Here is a 23,433-nt window from a genome sequence, read left to right as displayed (position 1 = left end):
CATTTATACTCTACTGTAGTCTATTGATGATGCAATAGCTTTATGTTTTTAAAACAGTGTATACACTATAATTAAAATAATTCATTGTTAAAAATGCTAATACTCAATGGAGCCTTCATAAGTCACACTTTTTCCTGCTGCAGGATCTCCTGTCAGTATTGGTGGCTGCTCACTGATCAGGGTGGTGTTTGCTGGAGGTTGAGGTGACTCTTGAAATTTCTATATAAGAAGACAACAATGAAGTTTACCACATGGCTTGACCCTTCTTTACACACACACACACACACACACACACACACACACACACACACACGATATTTCTCCAGCAAGCAATCTGTTAGATAACATTTTACCCAGAGTGGAACTTCTTTCAAAATTAGAGTTAACCTTCTCAAACCCCACCATTGCTTCATGACCTAAGTTTATGTTATATTCTAAATATTGTATTATCTTCTCAACAATGTTCACGATATCTTTCTCAGGAATAGTTGTCATCTCAAGAAACCACTTTCTTTGATCATCCATAAATTGCAGAAATTTACTGTCATCTTTAGGCATCACTTCTATTCCTAGTTCTTTTGCTGTTTCTACCACATCTGCAGTTACTTTCTCCACTGAAGTCTTGAATTTCCAAAATCATCTATGAAGGATTGAATCAACGTCTTCCAAACTCCTGTTAACATTGATATTTTTTGCCTCCTTTTGTTAATCACAAATATCCTTAATGACACCTGAAATGGTGAATCTTTTCCAGAAGGCTGTCAATTTCCTTCACCCCAATCCACCAGAGAAATCATTATTTTTGCAGATAAAGCCTTACAAAATATATTTTTTAAATAATAAAACTTGAATGTCAAAATTACTCCATGACCTATGGGCTGCAGACTGTATTTTCTGTTAGCAAGTATGAAAACATTCATCTTTTTCTATATCTCCATCATAGCTCTTGGATGACCAGATACATGGACAACACGCAGCAAGAGTTTGAAAGGAATTTTTATTTTTCCAAGTAGTATGTCTCAAGAGTAGGCTTAAAATACTCAACAGACCATGTGCTGTGGTCCAGGCTTTATTCCATTTAAAGGACAGAGACAGTGGATTTAGTATAATTATAAAGGGCCCTAGGACTTTCAGAATGGTAAACAAGCATTGTTTTCAACTTAAATTTGTCCACTGTATTAGCCCCTAATGAAAGAGTCAGCCTGTTGTTTGAGGCTTTGAAGCCAGGCACTGACTTCTTCTCTCTAGCTGTGAAAGTCCTAGATGGCATCTTGGTCCAATGGGAGGACGTTTTGATGACATTGAAACCTGTAATTACGTGCTGCCATCTTCATTGACTACTCCATCATTTGCGGCAGCTTCTTCATCAGCACTTGCTGCTTCACTTTGGGCTTTTCTTTTATAAAGAGAACTCTTTCTTTAAACCTCATGAACCAACCTCTTCTGGTTTCAAACCTTCCCTCTGCAAAGCTTACCTTTCTCAGTCTCCATAGAATTGGAGAGAGTTAGGGCCTTGCTAGTTAGTCTTTGGTTTAAGGAATGTTGTCTATGGTTTGATCTTCTATCCAGACCATTAAACTTTCTCTAATCAGCAGTGAAGCTATTTAACATCCTTAACATTCCTGTGTTCCCTGGAATAACACTTTTCATTTCCTTCAATAATTTTTCTATTGCATTCACAACTTGGCTACTATTTGGCACAAGAGGCCTCGCTTTGTGCCTCTCTCAGCTTTCAATATGCCTCCCTCGCTAAGTTTTGTCACTCCCAGCTTTAGGCTTCAAGTGAGAGACATGTGACTCTTCCTTTCACATGAGTACGATAGGGTTATGAATTGGCCTGATTTTGATATTGTCTTAGGGTATTGAGAAAACTGAGGAGAGGGAGCAATAGAGGAATAGCTGATCAGCAGAGCAGTCAGAACACACACTATTTTCATTGATTAAATTTCCCATCTCAGAATAATAACATCAAAGACAATCACAGCAGGCAATAGTATTTAAAGAGGTAAGTAGTGTACAAATTACCCAAATCAACCAGAGATTGAACGTGAGTAAATGCTGTGGAGAAAATAATGCAATATTATTTGCTTTCTGCAGGATTGCTACAGACTTTCAGTTTTAAAGTATGTCACATTTGGGGAGCTCAGTGAAATGAAGTGTAATAAAATGAAGTATGGTCATATGTGGGTTACATACATGTGCCACATACCGATGCTTTGGTCAGTGATGGACAGCAGATAAGATGTGGCCAGAAGCTTCATACATCTCAGATTTCAACATCTCTTGACTGCATTATTTGGTCTTGTGCTTAAATTAATCTTGTTTTGTCCATGGTGATTCCTAAGTATATAAAATGCACTGCTAATATTGCTGGTAAGAGGTCATGTTGGTGATTGACCTGAAAATGAAATTAGAAATGATTAAGGAATACGAAGATATATTTCCTCACTGGGAAATCAGTGAGGGTTATTGTTGGACATTCAAGCATGCTGCATTTCACCATAGCTTTGCTCTTGAAGAGCAGTAACAAAGTGACAGAAGCAATTGTGTTTGCTTTGTTGAAGGCAATAAAACTTCACAAAAACTCAAAGACAGCGTGCTTTAAATACTTCTAGTGACCTGGATTGAAGATCAGATATACAGCATATATCAATCAGCACCACAGACAAAACAAATGGGATATTCATGATGTTGAAATAAAGGCTAGACTTAACTGTGGTGTTGAATTACTACTAGCTCTGGGTTGTTTAAACCTCCCAGAAATCTCTATTCATCACCTAATGTGAAGGTACATGGTGAGTCTGCAAGTGCTGATGTAAAGACTGCTGAAGACATTTTGGAAATTCTAAATAAGCTAATGGTGGAGGGGAATTACTGGCCAGAGGATATCTTGACTATAGATGAAAATTCACTATTGCGGGAACAGATGCCTAAAAGAACTTTCATATAAGGAGGCCAAGTCAAAGTCCTGTTTCAAAGCCTCTTTTTTAATCGCTTTAAGCATTTTATTTATTGGTTCATATTAGTTATATGGAACATTAGGATTCATTTTGACATAAATGCATGGGATATAATTTGTTGAAATTCAGTCCCCAGTACTTCTCCTTACCCTTCCTTTTCTCCTTCCCCCTGTTCATTTCTTCTCTACTGGTCTTTCTGCTGTTTATTTACAGTTTTTAAAAAATTTGTGCCTTGTGGATATACATAATGGTGAGATTCACAGTAGTATATTCATATATGTAAATAGGAAAGTTAGGGCAGATTCATTCCACTGTTTTTCTCTTATCCTATCCCTTCTCCCTCTCCCTTAATCCTCGTCTTCTCCACTGATCTTTCTTTGTTTTGATAGAATTCCTCCCCGCTTACCCTCAATCCACCCCCCACCCCACTTTATTTTGGACTGTCTTCCACATATCAGAGAAAACATTTAACTTTGAATTTCTGGGTCTGGCTTATTTCACTCAGCATGATGGTCTCCAGTTCCAGGCATTTACCTGCAAATGTCATAATTTTATTCTTTTTTATGACTGAGTAAATCATTTAAAAAAGATAGATAAGTTGTAAAAACAGGCAATGTGAAATGGATCAAAGTAAACAATGAGCAAACAACTTCAGTAATAGTGAAGGAAGTAAAAAAGATGATGAAGTTAGGAGGGTACCATTTATTTTTAAGGACAGAAATCAGCATAAGCATTAGTTAAGTGTAGGGTAAGCACAGTTAGGGAGATAAATGTATACTTTTCTGAAAGCTTAAGAGCCAAGTAAAAAATATGGGTATAACCAATCTTTTGGATAATTAAAAAAACAAACTGAGATTTTGCAATTTTCTTGGTATATGGGATTTTGTTGTTACAAAAATGGCAAGATGTGTGTGTGTGTGGGGGGGGGGAGGTACTGGGATCAAAGCCAGAGTCTCACACTTGCCAGGACAGTACTCTACTACTGAACTATAACCCCCATCTGCAAGTTGTATTCTTCAAAAGAGTAGTCACTTTCAAATATTTAGGACATACTTCTCTGTCATGCTACACTCCTCCTTCAGAAGTATTTACAAGCTGTGCTTCCTAAGATGAGTAAGGTATCAACTACTATTGCATTTGCTTTCTAAGTTCAGAAAGCCTGCACTACTGTTTCTTTCATTGGCTCAAATCTTTCATCTTTTTCTCTGCTGAACTGTTTTGGTTTTCGAGTGAAACATAACATTGAAATTGTTTATGGAGTTAATTAATTATTAATTGCAAAATTATTGTTTTCTATCGGAATATGACAGTTAATTGTGACTACACCATACTCATGGCAGCCATAAAGAAAATGGCAATCATTAACTCTGAAATTACCAGCATTGCATGGTTATCTAGATGATCTAGGTATGTTGTTCAAATATTTTATTTTTAACATCAAACTGAAACTAATTTTTAAAAATTGGGTTAGATAATGGGAGAGCTTCCAGAAGTAGGTCTACTAACATCTAGATATTGATGAAATCCAGCTGGAAAACCATTGAACCAAAAGAGATAATAGTTGATCAAGTTTACTTTTAGCCCCTCACCTTGTAATTTGGCAACCAAGTAACTGTTCCACAGTTATAATCATGTTTAAACTTTGTTTTGCAACCATCCATGGGCAATTGAATTTCAGTTAAGGCTCAATTTTTTTATCTTCTAAATTAAGGCCACAGTGTCTTGCTCTATAGATGTTTCTATTAAAAATAGAATATATATATATGTTGTTTTTTTCATAAGATTTTTAGGTTGTGGAATAGTTAATTTTCTTTTTAAACTAACCTCACTTTCTATAACAGTATATTTTGTGTTCTGTGTTTTGCCACCTCCACAAATTACTATGTAATTTTGGGCACACCATTAAACCTCTCTCTACCCTAGATTTATTTTGTATAATATGGGTATAATTACAAATGCACTTAATATGATTTTTAGGAGAATTCAATGAGTTACTCTTTGAAGCTGTTAGAATAATGCCTTAGCACGTAAACATTCAATAGGTGCAGCTTCCTAAAATGGTAGCTATTTTGCAAGGACCATTCTCAGGAGATGAAATAACTTTACCCTTTCCCATAGACACCCTTGTTTTATGTTTTTCTACCCAACTTTTCCATAATTACATCTAATAAATTATCCAATTCAGCAGAAATTGGCTATAATTTATAAAACATGGAGGGATACAGAAATTATTTGAAAATAATCTAAAAATTTTAAAATAAATTATAGAATATTGAAAGCTTGTTTTTACAATAAATAAAAATACTTTTATATCATGTTGAACAAACTATACCTAAGGAACAATATGCAGTATGAAAAAAAAATTATTTATTTTGGGTACCTGGAACTGAGCTCAGGAGCACTCAACCACTGAGCTACATCCATAGCCCTATTTCGTATTTTATTTAGAGAGTCTCACTGAGTTGCTTAACCCCTCACTTTTGCTGAGGCTGGCTTTGAACTTGTGATCATCCTGCCTCAGTCTCTCAAGCTGCTGTGATTATAGGCATATTCCACCATACCTGGTATGAAAAATTTAAAATTTTCAGACATTCATTATTACTTATAGCTGTAAGTAAGATAAAAAGTTTGGAGATATTCTTCAAAATTTTACTTATACTTTCATCTCCTTAGGCTAAATTTACAAGTTTAATTTTTTTTTTCTTTTTTTTCAGGGAATGGTAATGGAGGAATAGAAAATTAAGGGTCTTTCATAGGACACGAAGAATTGAGAAAATGAACCACCATAGTTCTATAAAATGACAACATAAGGACTTTATTAACAATAGGAATAACAGCTAGTGTATTTTACTTTTATAGTGAACACAGTATAAGAACTCCTAATCTCATGAAATCCTCACATAATCCTATAATGTAAATACATACTAAAAATGTACATATTTTGCAAATGAAGCCAGTGAAACTCAATGAAGTTGAATAACTTGCTCAGGAGCAGGATACTACAGCCTAGATCAATATGCATTTTCTTACTGCATTTCCAGAACATTTTCCACAGGATTTTGCGTTTCTTATTACTTTCTTATATTCCTTAGGTTGTGTTGACTTTTTAGCCCTGAAAGAATCCAGGACTATTTTCTTTAGAGCAGCACCTACATCACTTCCTAAGTGCTTTCTTGGACAATGCCCAAGAGTCTACTTTCCTAGAGTTTCTACAGTTTAAGATCCCTTTCATGCCCCTACAACCAACCAGTAGAGATCTTTCTGCAAGATTGTCTTATTAGTTTGATTCATTACAACCAAAAGAATAAAGTTACCCCCGACCTTGAAAGATTCATCATCACTGCTATATTTTAGACCTGGAATGTTCCTCAAGGGTTCATGTGTTAAAAGTTTGGTCTCTAGCCCAAGGCCGCTACTGGGAGGTACTCTTAAGAGGTGGAGCCTACTGGGGGTTTAATGTCATTAGGAGCATGTCCTCAGCAAAGATTTCAGGATCTTGGTCTCAATTTGTGACATAAGGTAAAAAGCTTTGTTCGGTCATGTGCTCCCCACTATGATGTTCTAAGTCCAAAAGCACTGGGACCAACTGATCTTGGACTGAAATCTCTAAAACTATCACCCAAACTATCTCTTATCTTAGATATTTGTTACAGTAATGGAAATCTGATTAATAGTCACTTCACAACAATCTAAGTTTTAGGATTTATACTCTTATTCGTCTTTGTTTTGTTTTGTTTTACAATTATTAATATGGTGCTTATGTGTGCCAAGAATGATCTAAAAATTTACAAATGTTATTTTTATTTTTTAGTCCTCATAAGCTAATACTCTTATTAGCCCCATTTTAAAGGACACAACACTTTAGAGGAGATGCACTTGCCTGCGAGTGCCAAGTTAGTAAATGACAGAGCTTTGCAAATTAACAATTATATACAGTAGAATCACAGCAACACTAATAAAGGCTTTGTGTAATTCCACAGCTTATGCTAAAATTTAAACAGTAACAAATGGAACACTTCACACTAACAGTTTATCAGCTCTAACAATGAAATCAAGAAATGACCTTGGTTAATTCAGGATCCAAAAGTCCATATAGGAGATTAAAAGATGATATAAATGTAGCTCGATGAAAGAAAAGGAGCTGGATCCATAACATCATCCAAGGCACTTGGAACAGATTTGAATATGTGTATATGCCAGATGACTAAATTATAAGTGGAAATTTCATTGCCTTGATGAATTATGAAACATAACATTGAAATAACTAATTTCTTTGCTATTAATCCTTTTATTATCTTAATACTCAGTTAAAATAACCTCTCAGGTGTCATTAGGAAGAATCTGTTTCTATTGGATATAACTAAATTATACTGAAAGTCATCTTGAAAGGGAAGATAAGTACCCTTCTATTCTTGCCTACAATATATCATATCTAAATAAGAAGATAATTAATTTATGTTTCTTTGATAAGGTGCTCCTTCTTTTTCAAACTAACAATAAGTATGAAACTGGTTTGCCAAGGGGGAGATCTTCCCAGAAGAACAAAGACTCCCACCCACCTCCTGCCAAAAAAACAACAACAAAAAATCTGATGTAATTTCAGCAACTCAGAGATAACTTTTTGGGTCATCCTTCTGTTATTTAAAGATGTAATATGCTTGAGACTTGAGAAAAAAGATCATGTAAGGTACCATTGATGGTACATTGATAAAACTTACAATGACAGTTGACCCCATTTCAGATACTTATGACAGCAAGCAAACCAGTTCACCTCTACAAACTAGGAAAAAATGAAGATGAGAACTCTGTCTACTGAAATTATTTTCAAGCATTCCCCAAATAACAATACTTCCAGAGGCTTTGAAAAAATTTGATATCTCAGCAGATCATACTTCAATTTTAATTTTTTACATTGAAGAGGAAGAAAAACAAATAAATCAAAAATACCTAATATCTCAAGTACAAGGTCACCAAATGTCTCTGAAAAATCTTCCTGAAATAACAAATATTTCAGAAGTCAAAAAAATATATAAACTGTCTTCACAAGAGGAAGAGTTTGGGACATTATTAGATGGTATCATTAATATAATGTCAACAAAAGATGTTGTATAAAATGTCAGAAATGTTAACAGAAGTTTTCAGCATTAAAGAAAACATGGATTTTTCTTTCCTGATTATAAAATTAATATATGTTCATTACAGAATTTTTTTTTTCATGAGACTGGGGATTGAACCCAGAGACTTTGTGCATGCTAGGCAAGTGTTCCACCACTGAGTGATACTTTCAGCCCTATAAAAAACTTTTTAATCACAGAATGAGAATAAAAAAGCCTAAAACTCCTAATTCTCCCTTTTTTGTTGTTATTTTAGAAAGATAACCACTGTTACTGTTTTTGTTGTTGTCTTCTAGTCTTCTATTTCTATTCAAACATTTAATTTTTATATAGTTGAAATAAAAATTGCCAACACTCGCTGGAAAAAATACAATACTCTGAAACTATCTCAAAGTATTTTTATTTTAAATGAAGTTCAATAATCTAACAATCTGAGCATTCATCTTGTGCCAGTCCTTTTTAAAGAGCCTTTTGTTATCACCCCATTTAACCTCTGTAATGGTTAGATATTCCAGTTACTCCCATTTTACAATTAAAGGAACAAAGGAAAGTTAAGTAAGCATCTCAAGGTCATACAGCTGTTAAGTAGAGTAGAAATATCATCCATGATAAAATCAGTTGCCAGAATACAATGATTACAAAGGATTTAGCATCCAGAAGTGTTACCCATGTTCCTATTTTAATTTTTTCAAAAATTTCTGGTGGACTAGTGACAATTATCTGTATTTAAAAATTTCAAACACTCAGAGAAAAGAAATAGATCTAGCCTATAAAGAAAATGTAATTAATAAACAACACAATGCTACCTGAACTTGAATGTCTATAGAAGTCATTTTAAGGCTGTTGCTTTGTGACTTGTGATTATTATCCAGCCCAAGGATAAGGTCTTCTGTTGGTTCTGTGAGCCTGACAATAGACTAAGCTTTTGAGCAACAATTCCTCATTAGCAAATTCATTTTTTTAAAACTCTTAATGGAGATATTAAAATTCTGATGGTGTATCTATATCCAGTTTTCAGTGTGTTTGAAATATTCTCTTTGCTTACTTTCAGTTCAGTATTTTAGCTTTCTTCTAGTGACATATATAATAACTAAAAATTAAAGGGCAAACTTAATAGGAAGTATTTATACAGTCTTCTTATATGTCAGACACAGTCTTAAGCACTTCATCTATTTTTAACTCATTTAAACCCATATTATATTAATATTGTTAAACAAGTACTATCATTATCATCACTATTGTAGAGCTAAAGATGCCATGGCACTGAGGATAAGTATCTTCATGGTCACTTGGCAGGGTTAATGGTAGAACCATTTGGTAGGATCACAGCTAAATAGCCTGGACATAAAAACCAAGTTCATAACCACTATGCCCTACAGTCATAAAACGATACAATTATAATGAAACATCATCAGGGCCACAGAATTATGTCAACTCTTAGGAGATTTATTTCACAATATTAACTCTTTCATTAAGCATTACTGAGTGCCAGTTTCCCTAGACTCCGAAATCTGGGATGTATGTAAATGGTTCATTACAGTATGATGGGCTATGTGTCAGTGTAGAGTATATATAGAAAGGGTTGCAGGAGAAAAAATGTGACTATGTTTGGCCAAGAAAACTTTGTTGGGGGGTGGGGACAGAGAAGACAAGAGGGATATATAAGGAAGATGGGTTAATCTCCAAAAAAGGGTCAACAAAGTTAATTTTAAAAACCTGAATTCCAAGGCAAAATTGGTGATTTAATGCTTCAAGAACATGGATCATTTTATCAAGACCCTTGCAGGACACACAGAAGTGATTATTAAGACCATTTAACATAGAAACTATTTTCAGAGAAGTGGGGAAAGTTAAAGGAACCAAGAGAGATAAGAAGCATTAGGGAGTCCAGTTGCTAGTAGTTGTTACCATTTTTTATCTAAAGGGACAAAGTTGTTGACCTGGCATCTGAAAAATCTCTATTGGTGCAAGAGGATTTGCCCAGGAGGAGCAGTGACTAGGTAGGGGAACACAGTTACTGCCCAAATATGAAACAGAATAAGAAATTGGCAAAATGAAGCCTTTTCTAGAACTTTCTATGAAATCACTATAATTGGCAACATAAACATGGAAGTTGTAAAGATGTTGTGTAAAGCTAGAAACACAAAATTCACATCACTTTTAGTAATTTCTTTAGTTATGCCTACTGCTGTGAACATTCTAACTAATGTTAACTTATTCCCATGTACAGACCCATCTTCCACTATTTTTAAAAAAAATTTTATTTATATATGACAGCAGAATGCATTACAATTCTTATTACACATAGAGCACAATTTTTCATATCTCTGGTTGTATACAAAGTATATTCACACCAATTCGTGTCTTCATACATGTACTTTGGATAATAATGACCATCACATTCCACCATCATTTCTAACCCCATACCCTCTGCCTTCCCCTCCAACCCCTCTGCCCTATGTAGAGCTCCTCTATTCCTCTCATGCTCCCTTTCCCTATCCCACTATGAATCAGCCTCCTTATATCAGAGAAAACATTTGGCATTTGGTTTTTGGGATTGGCTAACTTCACTTAGCATTATCTTCTCTAACTCCATCCATTTACCTGCAAATGCCATGATTTTATTCTCTTTTATTATTGAGTAATATTCCATTGTGTGTATATTTCCACATTTTTTTTATCCATTCATCTATGGAAGGGCATCTAGGTTGGTTCCAGTTTAGCTATCAGGAATTGTGCTGCTATAAGCTTTGATGTGGTTGTGTCCCTGTGGTATGCTGTTTTTAAATCCTTTGGGTATAGACTGAGGAGTGAGATATCTGGGTCAAATGGTGGTTCCATTCCCAATTTTCCAAGAAATCTTCATACTGCTTTCTATATTGGCTGCACCAATTTGCAGTCCCACCAGCAATGTATGAGTGTACATTTTTTCCACATCCTCACCAACACTTCTTGCTGTTTTGATTTTCATTTCTCTAATTGCTAGTGATGATGAACATTTTTTTCATATATTTGTTGATTGATTGTATATCAATCAACAAATATATGAAAAATATATTCTGAAAAATGTCTGTTCAGGTCCTTGGCCCATTTATGGATTGGGTTATTTGATTTTTGTTGTTTAACTTTTTGAGTTCTTTATATACTCTAGAGATTAGTGCTCTATCTGATGTGTGAGGGGTAAAGATTTGCTCCCAAGATTTAGGCTCTCTATTCACCTCACAGATTGTTTCTTTTGCTGAGAAGAAACTGTTTAGTTTGATTTCATCCTATTTATTGATTCTTGATTTTAATTCTTGCACTACAGGAGTCTTATTAAGGAAGTTGGGGCCTAATTCCATGTGATGGAGATTAGGGCCTACTTTTTCTTCTGTTAGACGCAGTGTCTCTGGTTTTATTCCTAAGTCCTTGATCCATTTTGAGTTGAGTTTTGTGCATGATGAGAGATAGGGGTTTAATTTCATTTTGTTGCATATAGATTTCCAGTTTTCCCAGCACCATTTGTCAAAGAGGCTATCTTTTCTCCAATGCATGTTCTTGGCTCTTTTGTCTAATATACGATAATTGTAGTTTTATGGGTTAGTCTCTGTGTCCTCTATTCTGTACCATTGGTCTATCAGTCTGTTTTGGTGCCAATACCATGCTGTTGTCCTTACTGTTGCTCTGTAGTATAGTTTAAGGTCTGATATAGTGATACCAATTGCTTCACTATTGCTGCTAAGGAATGCTGTAGCTATTCTGAGTCTCTTATTTTTCCAGATGATTTCATGATTGCTTTTTCTATTTCTATGAGGAATGTCATTGGAATTTTGATCAGAATTTCATTAGATCTGTATAGTGCTTTTGGAAGTATGGTCACTTTGATGATATTAATTCTGCCTATCCATGAGCAAGGTAGATCTTTCCATCCTCTAAGGTCTTTTTGATTTCTTTCTTTAGGGTTCTGTATTCATAATATAGATCTTTCACCTCTTTCTTTAAGTTGATTCCCAAGTTTGTTTTTTTTTTTTTTTGGTTTTTTGTTTGTTTGTTTGTTTTTTAAGGCTATTGAGAATGGGATAGTTTTCCTCATTTCCCTTTCTGAGTATTTGTCACTGATATACAGAAATGTCTTTGATTTATAGGTGTTGATTTTGTATCCTGCTACTCTGCTGAATTAATTTACTAGTTCTAAGAGTTTTCTGGTGGAACTTTTAGGGTCTTCCAGGTATAGAATCATATCATCAGCAAATAGTGCCAATTTGAGTTCTTCTTTTCCTATGTGTATCCCTTTAATTTCTTCCATCTGTCTAATTGCTCTGGCCAGTGTTCAAGAACTATGTTAAATAGAAATGGTGAGGGGCTGGGAATGTGTCTCAAGCGGTAGTGTGCTCACCTGGCATGTGTGGGGCACTGGGTTCGATCCTCAGCACCACATAAAAATAAAGATGTGGTGTCCACCAAAAACTAAAAAATAAATATTAAAAAATTCTCTCTAAATTCTCTCTCTCTCTCTCTTAAAAAAATAGAAGTGGTGAAAGAGGGCATCCCAGTCTTGTTCCAGTTTTTAGAGGGAATGCCTTTAATTTTTCTCCATTTAGAATGATGTTGGCCTCGGGCTTAGCATAGATAGACTTTATGATTTTGAGATATGTTCCTGTTATCCCTAGTTTTTCCAGTCTTTTGAACATAAGGGGGTGCTGTATTTTGTCAAATGCTTTTTCTGCATTTATTGAGATTATCATATGATTGTTACCTTTAAGTCTATTGACATGATGAATTACATTTATTAATTTCTGTGTGTTGAGCCAAACTTGCATCCCTGGGATGAATCCCACTTGATTATGGTGCACGATCTTTTTGATATGTTTTTGTACTTGATTTGTCAAAATTTTATTGAGAATTTTTGCATCCATGTTCATTAGAGATATTGGTCTGAAGTTTTCTTTTTTTGATGTGTTTTTGCCTGGTTTTGGGATCAGGGTGATAGAATGAGTTTGGAAGTGCTCCCTCTAACATTTCATCAACTTCACTGTCCATGGGTTCTGTTATTATAGTATCCTGGTTTGTTTGGGGCACTTTCCTCCCTTGTTTTTTCATGTTCTCTATGTGTCTTCCTTTATTGCAGTGTGGGATCTGATACATTACAGTTTCTTCCCTATATTTTTATAGTATCCATGCAGATTATCTGTTCCTCACTTCGATGTTGAGGGCTTCCAGACCCTGCTAGTGTCCCTTAATGTATGCTACTGCATCTAAAGTTGGTGGTGGCAATAGCAGAGGTAACTCAAGATAATAGTTAAGGTGCCCCAAGATGGAAGCAATATCTTACAGAGATGGGGTTGAAAGAGTGGGCCTCACTCTCCCTTTGGGATGCCTGCTCTGAGATGCAGATGCTTCTAGGCCCTGTCAGTTGTCAGAAAGTTAGGGACTATTTCGTGGGGAAGTCATTGCTATGGCAATGACTGCAGTGTCCTAAGATGGAAGTGGGTTAGGCTTAGGCTCCCAGGTGTTTGTGTGTGTGTGTGGGGGGCAAACTCAGACCTACCCTGAACCTGGGTCCTGTGCAAGTTGGTGTGGACAGATCTGGACCAGGCCTGGACTCTGCAGTAGTCTGCTGGTCGGAAGAGGTGTTCCTGTGCCAGAGGCTGGGCTCCAGCAGGTGCCTGCTGGTGGAGGGGTGGACCCAGGCCCACTGTGAGCCTGGGTGCCCACATAGGCTGGTGTGAGTAGATATGGGCCACCGGGCTTGACCTCCTGCAGTAGTCTGTTGGTAGGAAGGGGTGGTCCTGCACCAGAGGCTAGGCTAGTGGAGGGGTGGAAACGGGCCTACTGTGAGCCTGGGTCCTGCACGGGCAGGTGTGGGTGGTCTGGGCTGGGTCTGAGCTCTTGGGGTAGTCTGCTAGTTGGAAGCGGCAGTCCTGGGCCAGAGTCTAGGCTCTGGTGGGTGTCTTCCAGTGGAGGGGTGAACCTGCACCTACTGTGAGCCTGGGTCCTGCATGAGCTGGTGTGGGCAGCCTGGGCTGGGTCTCTTCATTGCTTTTTGTTCCAGAAGTTTTTTTTTTTTTTTTTTGTCTTTAAAGCTAAGGTAACAATTTTCCACCTCTGAAACACTTTGTGTCTAGTTCCTCCTCTTCTTCATCACGGCTACTGTTTTAGTTCAATCTTTAATGAACCAAGGTTCCTGCTGACCTTGACCATGAAATCCAGGCCCCTAAAATGACTGCTGTCTTCCCAGAGCCTGACTAGCTTCCCTGAACACAACACAGAATATATGCGGATAGTGGCACCAGGAATTTCACAGAGAAATATCCTATCCTGATGATGTTTTCCTATTTGCATGTAATTTATAGTAATTTTAAGTGTGTAAAATTTGCATTTAATTATGGGTCTTTTCTTTTTTGGCTTCTTTTAGGGAGACCCATTAATTAAGGTGAGGATTTTTAATCAATCCAGTTTTGCTGAATAAGGGAAATTGACTTCGATCTTTTTGTATAAATTAGACATCGAAAGAAATTCATTAATCAGCATTATCGCTCTCCTTGGTGGAATTGAGTTTCAAGTGTTTAGTACTGTGTTCCTTACTAAACTTTGTTTTATATGACTCTCAGTAAAGGTTCAAATTGGCAAAATTTCTTATTTATTAATTTTTTCTTTGGTTATAATGGGAAAATGGAGCCAATTATCAAAATTGTCTCAGGTGGTAAAAAAGAAGGCAAGTGGTTCAAAAGTAGCAATTATAACTCTTTGTTTTTCTCTTCCCATGATACTCCAAAAAATACCATTTGGAATATATTAATGGGAAGGAAAGTGGGAAATGAATGGGAAATACTGAATTGTAACTTCTAAGCTCAATTCTTAGTACTTACACATAACCTTTCCTTTTAACTAGTCAAATAATAAAAAAGAAATCAATCAAGTCCTTTGCTGTTATGGTCACTAATAATGCAAAGTGTTTGCTACCTAAGACTTAGTCCACTGTATTTAAAACAATAATGAATGAACTCATTGTTTATCTCCTTCAGAACATCAGTATTACAAATACTATGTGTATGTACGTATAGATGTATATATACACACAAAACATACAGACTTACATGTATATACACACATATGGTACAAAATATTTACATATGCTTTTTATACATTATCTATTACATATATATGGTCCTAATTTAAGTGGCTTGACTTTTTGGATTGAGAATAAGGCAAAAGTCATAGACAGTCAGTAGAAATCATGCATTAAATTTTGAATCTTTTCCTGAGCTAACAGGCAGTATGATCATCTGTCCCGTTCTGGGTATACCATGAACCACACCCCTAGTCAGCCAAGTAATCAGGAAAGCAAGCAACTGAACTGGGTTGCTAAGCCTAGATGCTCTGAAGGTTAGGTGTATTAAATGCATTTTAACTTATAATATTTTCATTTTATTAGTTTATCAAGATATAACTCCAACATAAGCTGAGGGATATCTACCATTACATATACAGCATAAAATACATATTGACATATAGTAGTACATATATATATATATATATATATAAATACATGTGCTGCTTTTTTCAGTTCACAATAGGACACATGTTAATAGAGCCATCTGCGCTATAGACCACCTAGAGCATAAACGTAGAAAACTCTTGAGCTCTACATCAAATATTCCATCAACAAGAATATGAATAGGTAATCTCTACCCTATCATCTTTCAAGTATTTTTATTAAAAAACAGAGAAATTTGACATGAGTATTATCAATACATTTTTATAAAATTAAAACATTTTTAACAGAATAGCTAATACCACTAAATGTGTAATGAAATCATTTTATGAGCTATGATTATTGTGGGAATTAAGAAATAGAAAATCCATACTAGTTAAAACAGTATAAAAGGAATAAATCTGAAGCAGGTGAAAGTTTACCAATAATTAAAAGATAGAAGAAATAAGCAGGAAGAGGGTAACAGCTTAGGCTGTGTTTTTAAATTTAAGACCAGTAAAAAAAAAAAAGGATAAATATAATTAACTCATGTATCGAGCACTGTCTGCCAAGCATTCTTCCTTTATTTCAAATTTGATACAGCATACCAATGAAATAATGTCACTACACACTGTGTCAATATGGCATGAGCTATTGATTACAATATAGTGTGATTGTGAATATATTTTTGATATTGCCAAATATGTCAGATTTTAATTTCTTTGTCAATGAGAAAAATTATGAACATAGCCTACATTATTTGGAGAAGTTTTAATAAAATAATACATGTAAATTACTTTGAACAGTGATCCAATTTCTCACAACTAATAAATGGTGTAGTTAACAGGATGAATCCATCTGAATCTAAACCTTATTCTCTGAGTGAGAGAGGACCATAGAAAGGTAGCAAGATCCACATGGTCTAAGGCAATGTTTCTCACAGTGGTCCAACCTACCTGTTATGGTTTGGAACTTTATTGACCCATGAAAAATTCATGTGTTAGACAACACAGGAATGTTCCAAGATTAAATTATGAGGGCTGTAACCTCTTCAGTGGATTGATCCATTTGATGGATTCATAATTTGAATAGACTGTTGGGTGGTAAGCAACTATAGGCAGGTGGGGCATGGCTAGAGGAAGTAGGTCACCAGGGGAATGTCCTTGTGTTAAGTAGTAGCTAGCAAAGAGCAGTAAAATGCATGGTAATGCCATAAAGTGTTCTTTAAAGAGTCCTTCTTTAAACTATTTTAAGAAATCAAATGGTAGTAAGTTAATTTGTAAAAAAAAAAAAATAGAAACAAGGGAGTTAGATGGAAATCATGTCAAGAGAAAAGGATTAATGGGATTAACTCTTGTCAGAGTCCACTGAGGTTGATGTGAAGCTAGAATTAGAGCTGTGTCTCCAATTGTCTGGGAAGGAAGATTCCTTTAGCTGTGCAGGCACACTAAGGTAACTTCGACCAGCTGTTGACCCCAGTGCCCACTTTAACATGGGATTGACTTGTAGATGAAACCTCCCTAAATAAGGTGGCCACCATGCCAGTTCCTTAGAGGACCAACTAAGGTCAAAAACTCCACTGGCCAACGTGAAGGAGTTGTTGAACATCTGATGGGCAAAGAGTACAGAAGGTGGTACCAGTTCTCCTGGTAAACATGGAGACAGTGGTGTCTTGTCATTCTCTGCTTGGAGATGGCTCACTCTCTCTCGAAAAATGCTCTCTACTTAAGCCTCACTTTGATTTTACTTTTCTTTCACCTATAATAAAGTTCTCTTGCATGACTTTTGGTGTCTGATCTTAAATTTTCTTTTATCTGAACACAAGAACTTAAGTTTGGGGAAGTTTTAATAAAATAATATATGTAAATTACTTTGAACACAAATTCCTTTCCAGCTCCATGCTTTCCTGTGACACTTGGACTATATCTGACCTGAGCTTCTTGTGCTTTCTAGCCACCATGAGGTAAGCAGTCCTCTACCATGTCCATCCACTATGATGTTCCCCTGTCATCTAGGGCTCTGAGCAATAGAGTTGGCTGAACATATACTGAACCTCTGAAACTGTGAGCCCCAACTAAATACTGCCTCCTCTAAGTTGTTCTTGTTAGATATTTTGGCCTCAGTAAAAAGAAAACACACACACACACACACACACCAACAACTAACACATCACCTCTATTGTAATTATTTTAATAAGTTTTTAAAATTATTATTCCACTGCTCAAAATGGTAAGCCCAACCCATGAGTTTGGGTTTTTTTGAGTTTTTTCTCCAGAATAAGAAAGGGGGAAAAAAAAAAAAAACTCCTTTTTAAAGTGAACAATGAAAATACATATGAGGAAACTGAAAATCTGCCAATAAATTCAAAAGGTAAAATGCTCATACTCATTAAGCTTAGCAGAGTAACAAGGAAAAAGCCTTCAGCAGAGAAGGTAGTCTGCTTAATGGTGAAACCCAGACTCTAATTTCAATGGAGGCCTATATTGAAGTATAGGTTATTTGAAACAGGTTCTATTTGAAAGTCATTTTATGTATCACTAGAGTCCTCTTGCCATTTCCACTATGCCAAAGCCCTCAAAACTAAGCAGGTATGTGTTTTCAGTTTAGGCAATAAATTTTTCTCTAAACAAATTGGACAAATTAGTTCAAAAGAGCAATGGAGGAAAGTGCATGAGTATGAAGACAAAGAACAAGTGAGAAATAAGCTTGCCTCTTTGCTGGTTGAATATTGCAATCCTGGCATGAAGCACACTCACAGGAACAGGGGCACAGTGTCTCTACTCAGAGGACCCTTCTATTTTTATTAGTGTAGAAGAGAATCCTTTGTCCAGAGGTGATGTTTTCTGCTATTCCATGTACTCAGGGAGGATGGCCTTTTCTAAGTTCAACAGTGAGCCATGTAAATGAGTAGTTGTATGTTGGAGTGAGAGAACAAAGATTCCACATGCAGGTATCTAAGGACTCTATCAGCTTATTCTCAACTGCACCAAAGCAAGGCATGCCTTCAATAAACTCAAAGCATTGCCCACTCAGACCTCCATTACCAAGAGCAATGGTGTTTAGAAGCCTACCCTGAGCCGTCCGTGGGCTGTGTGTGAATTGTGTTGCACATACTAGCCTCTTGAGGGGATAGGCCTGGCACTGTGAACTCCCTGTCAAGGGATTGACTGCAAGATGCAGGTGAGCCTCTTACTGTAGCTCTGCCTAAGATCCCACACAGCACCTGAGATGGGTGTGACTCATCAACATGTCAATCAATCTGCTGACCAGGAGTCATCACAAAGCAAGACTCCCTTGAAACCTTATCCGCCCATGGCCATAAAATAAAGGGATTCCAGGCTCATGCTATCTTTTCCAGCACTCTTTCCAGTGTGGAAACTGACCCTTAAGGTCGCAGAGCTGTCCCCGCCTCAATCTGAAAAACTTATGTCTGCACTGTGTGATTTTTCACAGCTTTCTCAGCTTAATGTTGCAGCCACATCTTTTAAACCCAGTTCATCTTGTCTGCACAGATCATAGGCGAGAGAAGCCATTCTACTTCTGTATTTAATAAGCTATAAATAGGAGTAAACAAGGCCAAATCCTATCTACCCCTTATTTTTGCATAGTCTGGAAGCTAAAAGTGCTTTTAATATCTTTTAATGACTTAAAAAATTAAAAGATGAATGATATCTTATTCATGTATGAACTATATGAAATCATATAAATAAAATTTTATTAGAACATGGCCACACTCATTCATTTACATACTATTTATGACTGTCTTTGCACTACAACAGAATTCAGTATTTGCATATGACAACATTATCTAAAATATTTATTATCTTATTCTTGACAGAAAAAAAAATATATCCCTGCCACAAAATATTTGTTTAAAAAATTTCCCCTTTCCTTAAGCATTGGAAGGAATGGATTAAAAATCACCATGTTACTAAATATGAGACTATCTTTATTCTCTTTTTTTCTTTTCTACTTGTTTTCTTTTAGGCTGATGGATACCCAGCATTTTAATTTTCATGTTAACTATTGCCTTTATTTTTGATAAAAGACTGGAAGTTGAAAAATATAAGCAAGGTGGATGCCCATCCTCTGTTGTTCGAGGGTACTCATACCAAGTAGAGATTTAGAAAATGTCAGGCCAAATTTGGGCCTGGCATGAGGAAGTAACAAGGTAAAGTTAGAACTTTCACTCCAATTTTCAGGACCCAACTTTTCATGGTTGTAGTTATTTATAAACAGCTCTAGAGAATCAGTGTTTAAGAACTGGTTCTTGTCCTTTTATATAAATATTTGCTGTCCCAAACCTATGTGATTATGTTTTATTCATATAGCTTCTCCTGAAACAGGCTTAAACAGAACCATACTAATCATTATCCTTTTACACATTCCTATATAATGGCCTCATTATAGCTCTTTTCCTTCACCCGTATGCCTATAGGTCCAGGAAAGCAACCATCCGTTCCCGAAATGAGACAAGAGCTGAATCTGGATAGAGGGAAATGTTATAGAAACACACGGAGATTGTACGTGGTTCTCCGAAGGACAGCAGTAACTCCTTAATATTCAGATCCTTACATGCTATTTGATGGCCCTGAAAAAAAAAAAAAACACCACAGAGGACTGACATTCCAAAGCTAAGCAGAATTTCTATAGTTTTATCATGCTTTCATTTTATGCCCTAGAAGTACAATAAATGATGTGAATTTTCATTTGAAAAATTAAATTTTCAGAGTATTTTGACATAAGTACATGAAGGAGACAGAGGCACATACAACATGGAAGGTGAAATCCAAAGAAACAGACTGAGGAACAAATGGGGTTGTCTATGATCTCGCCCTTCAGAATTCATCAACCAATGGCTTCTAGGGTGTTCAGAAACAGGATAGCTTCGGTAGGCTTTGGGGTTGAAAGCAGAGGATCTGTGAATGCAAGGTTTGATTAGGGGTCCGGTTGTGCTTATGGCATAAACCTAAAGCTAAATAAAAATTATCATTTGAATAGCACATCTGTGCCCACTAACAGCAATTGTCCGTGATGCTGTTCTTTAAAAGTACAGTAATCTTAATCTTATTCAGGACAAAGCACATAATGAAGACACTTGAGGAAAAGCTACTTGAATGATTGGCATTTGCCTACTGGACACTATTAGAAAAACTGTCTGTTTATTTACCTTCAAAAACACGAAGACCAGGAGGCTCAGGCAGGAGCATCACAAGTTTAAAGCCAGCCTCAGCAAATTAGCGAGGTCCTAAGCAACTTAGTGAGACCTCATTTCAAAATTAAAAAATGAAAAGGGTTGGAGATGTGACTCAGTGATTAAGTGCCTCTGGGTTTAATTCCTGGTACAAAAACCAAAACAAAATAAAGCAAAATACAAAATACACAAAGACACAACTTTCTAAGACAAATGGGTGCTTGTAATGCATGGATATTTATTACTAAACTCCAATAAAAATGATATAAATACTATGCAATGAATTCATGAAAAGATAATGTTGTATCAAATTGAAGTTATTATAATTATAACCATCTACAATTAGGAAGACATCCACTATGTTTTAGTCATGTACTGGCTCTGGATATTAACATCAACACAACATTGTGTTATGCAGCAATTATGATAATGGACATTTAATTTATTATTAGATGGATTCACAATGGTAATGAAGAATCTTCATGAACGATTAACAAAGCATATTAACTCTTGTAGCATATCAAGTTCTATTTTTAACTTGCAGCAGTATGAAGACATTTAGACTTCATGGACTAAAAAAGTACATTATTTTCGATCATGCTGTAAAATGGATGACACAAAAATGCAATTTATTATTCATGATATGTACTAAAATTATACTAAAGAAATGTTCTAATACGTACATTAGTCTGCTTTACCTACTATAACAAAATACCATTAAACATATCTTCTCATAGTTCTGAAGGCTGGAAGTGTCAAGGTGCTAGAAGAGTTGTTTTCTGGTGAATTCTCTCTTTCTGGCTTTCAGACGGCCACTTTCTTGCTGTGGCTTCATATAGTTTTTCCTGTTTGTGCTCACTGAGAGAACAAAATCTCTGGTCTCTTGCTTTTCTTACAAGGACACCAGCTCTGTCAGATCAAGGCCCAACTCATATGACCTCATTTAACCTTACTGATCTCTTCACAGGTTCTATATCCAAACCAGTCATCCTGGGGTTGGGCTCTCCAATATATGAAATTTGAGGGGAAATAATTCTGTCAATAATAGTATGTAGCATTATATTTTATATTTATATGTATAAATACATTTACATATATAATATATAAATAGAACACATATTCCATTTTTTTTACTCATTAAAAATATTACAGAAATACACAGTATAAGCTTAGGTGTCTCCAGTTTTTACCTGATTAATAAACAAGGAAAGATCAAGCAAAATATGTTGATTCTTTCATTCCATAAGTGAGTCTTTTTTGGAGTACTGTGGAAATAATGTTAACAACCTAAAATGATGCCTTTGTTAATAGGACACCTATAGCACAAGAGTTAAAATCAAGAATCAACAAATGGGACATATTCAAACTAAAAAGTTTTTTCTCAGCAAGAGAAACAATAAGTGAGGTAAATAGGGAGCCTACATCCTGGGAACAAATTTTTACCCCTCACACTTCAAATAGAGCTCTAATCTCCAGAGTATACAAAGAACTCAAAAAATTAAACAACAAGAAAATAAATAACCCAATCAAAAAATGGGCCAAGGATCTGAACAGACACTTCTCAGAGGAGGATATACAATCAATCATCAATTACATGAAAAAAATGCTCACCATCTCTAGCAATCAGAGAAATGAAAATTAAAACCATTCTAAAATACCATTTCACTCCAGTATGAATGTCAGCCATTATGAAGTCAAACAATAACAAGTGCTGATGAGGATGTGGGGAAAAAGGTACTTTTGTACATTGCTGGTGGGACTGCAAATTGGTTCAGCCAATTTGGAAAGCAGTATGGAGATTTCTTGGAAAGCTGGGAATGGAACCACCATTTGACCCAGCTATTCCCCTTCTCGGACTATACCCAAAAGACCTAAAAAGAGCATACTATAGGGACACAGCTACATCAATGTTCATAGCAGCACAATTCACAATAGCTAGACTGTGGAACCAACCTAATGCCCTTCAATAGATGAATAGATTAAAAAATGTGGCATTTATACACAATGGAATATTACTCAATATTACAAAATCATGGCATTTGCAGGGAAATGGATGGCATTAGAGCAGATTATGCTAAGTGAAGTTAGCCAACCCCTAAAAAAACAAATGCCGAATGTCTTCTTTGATATAAGGAGGGGGGGTGACTCAAAACAGAGTAGGGAGGAAGAGCATGAGAAGAAGATTACCACTAAATAGGGACGAGAAGTGGGAGGGAATGGGAGGGAGAAGGGAAATTGCACGGAAGATGGAAGGAGACCCTCATTGTTATAAAAATTACATATATGATGGTGTGAGGGGGAAGAAAAGAGAGAAATGTGTCACAGTAGATTGGGTAGAGAGAGGTGATGGGAGGGGAGGGAAGGGGAGGGGGATAGGAAGGACAGCAGAATACAACAGACACTAGTATTGCTGTATGTATAAACGTGGCTGTATAACCAATGTGATCCTGCAATCTGTACACGTGGAAAAATAAGAATTCATACCCCATTTGAATCAAATGTATGATATGTCAAGATCATTGTATTGTCCTGAGCAACTAATAAAAAAAAAAAAAAGACTTGAGCCTACATGCACAACTGTAATGCTCCTGGACTCGGGATTCTAATCCATATCTGGCAACCTTTATGAAAAACAGCGACATGTATTTACACATCACATCTAATAAAACATATTATGAAAATAGGAAAATAAAATAAAATAAAATGATATCT

At 35.9% G+C, this 23,433-nt stretch overlaps 1 pseudogene; it reads left to right on the top strand.

The window, feature by feature from the left end:
* The window catches only part of LOC114094499 (EKC/KEOPS complex subunit TPRKB-like), a 49,960-nt pseudogene extending 41,888 nt beyond the window's left edge, over nucleotides 1-8,072 (top strand).
* Nucleotides 8,073-23,433: the final 15,361 nt, after the last annotated feature.

The sequence above is a fragment of the Marmota flaviventris genome, chromosome 7 (genome assembly GCF_047511675.1).
Source record: "Marmota flaviventris isolate mMarFla1 chromosome 7, mMarFla1.hap1, whole genome shotgun sequence".
Classification (NCBI taxonomy): domain Eukaryota; kingdom Metazoa; phylum Chordata; class Mammalia; order Rodentia; family Sciuridae; genus Marmota; species Marmota flaviventris.
This window is presented reverse-complemented; position numbering and strand designations above follow the sequence as displayed.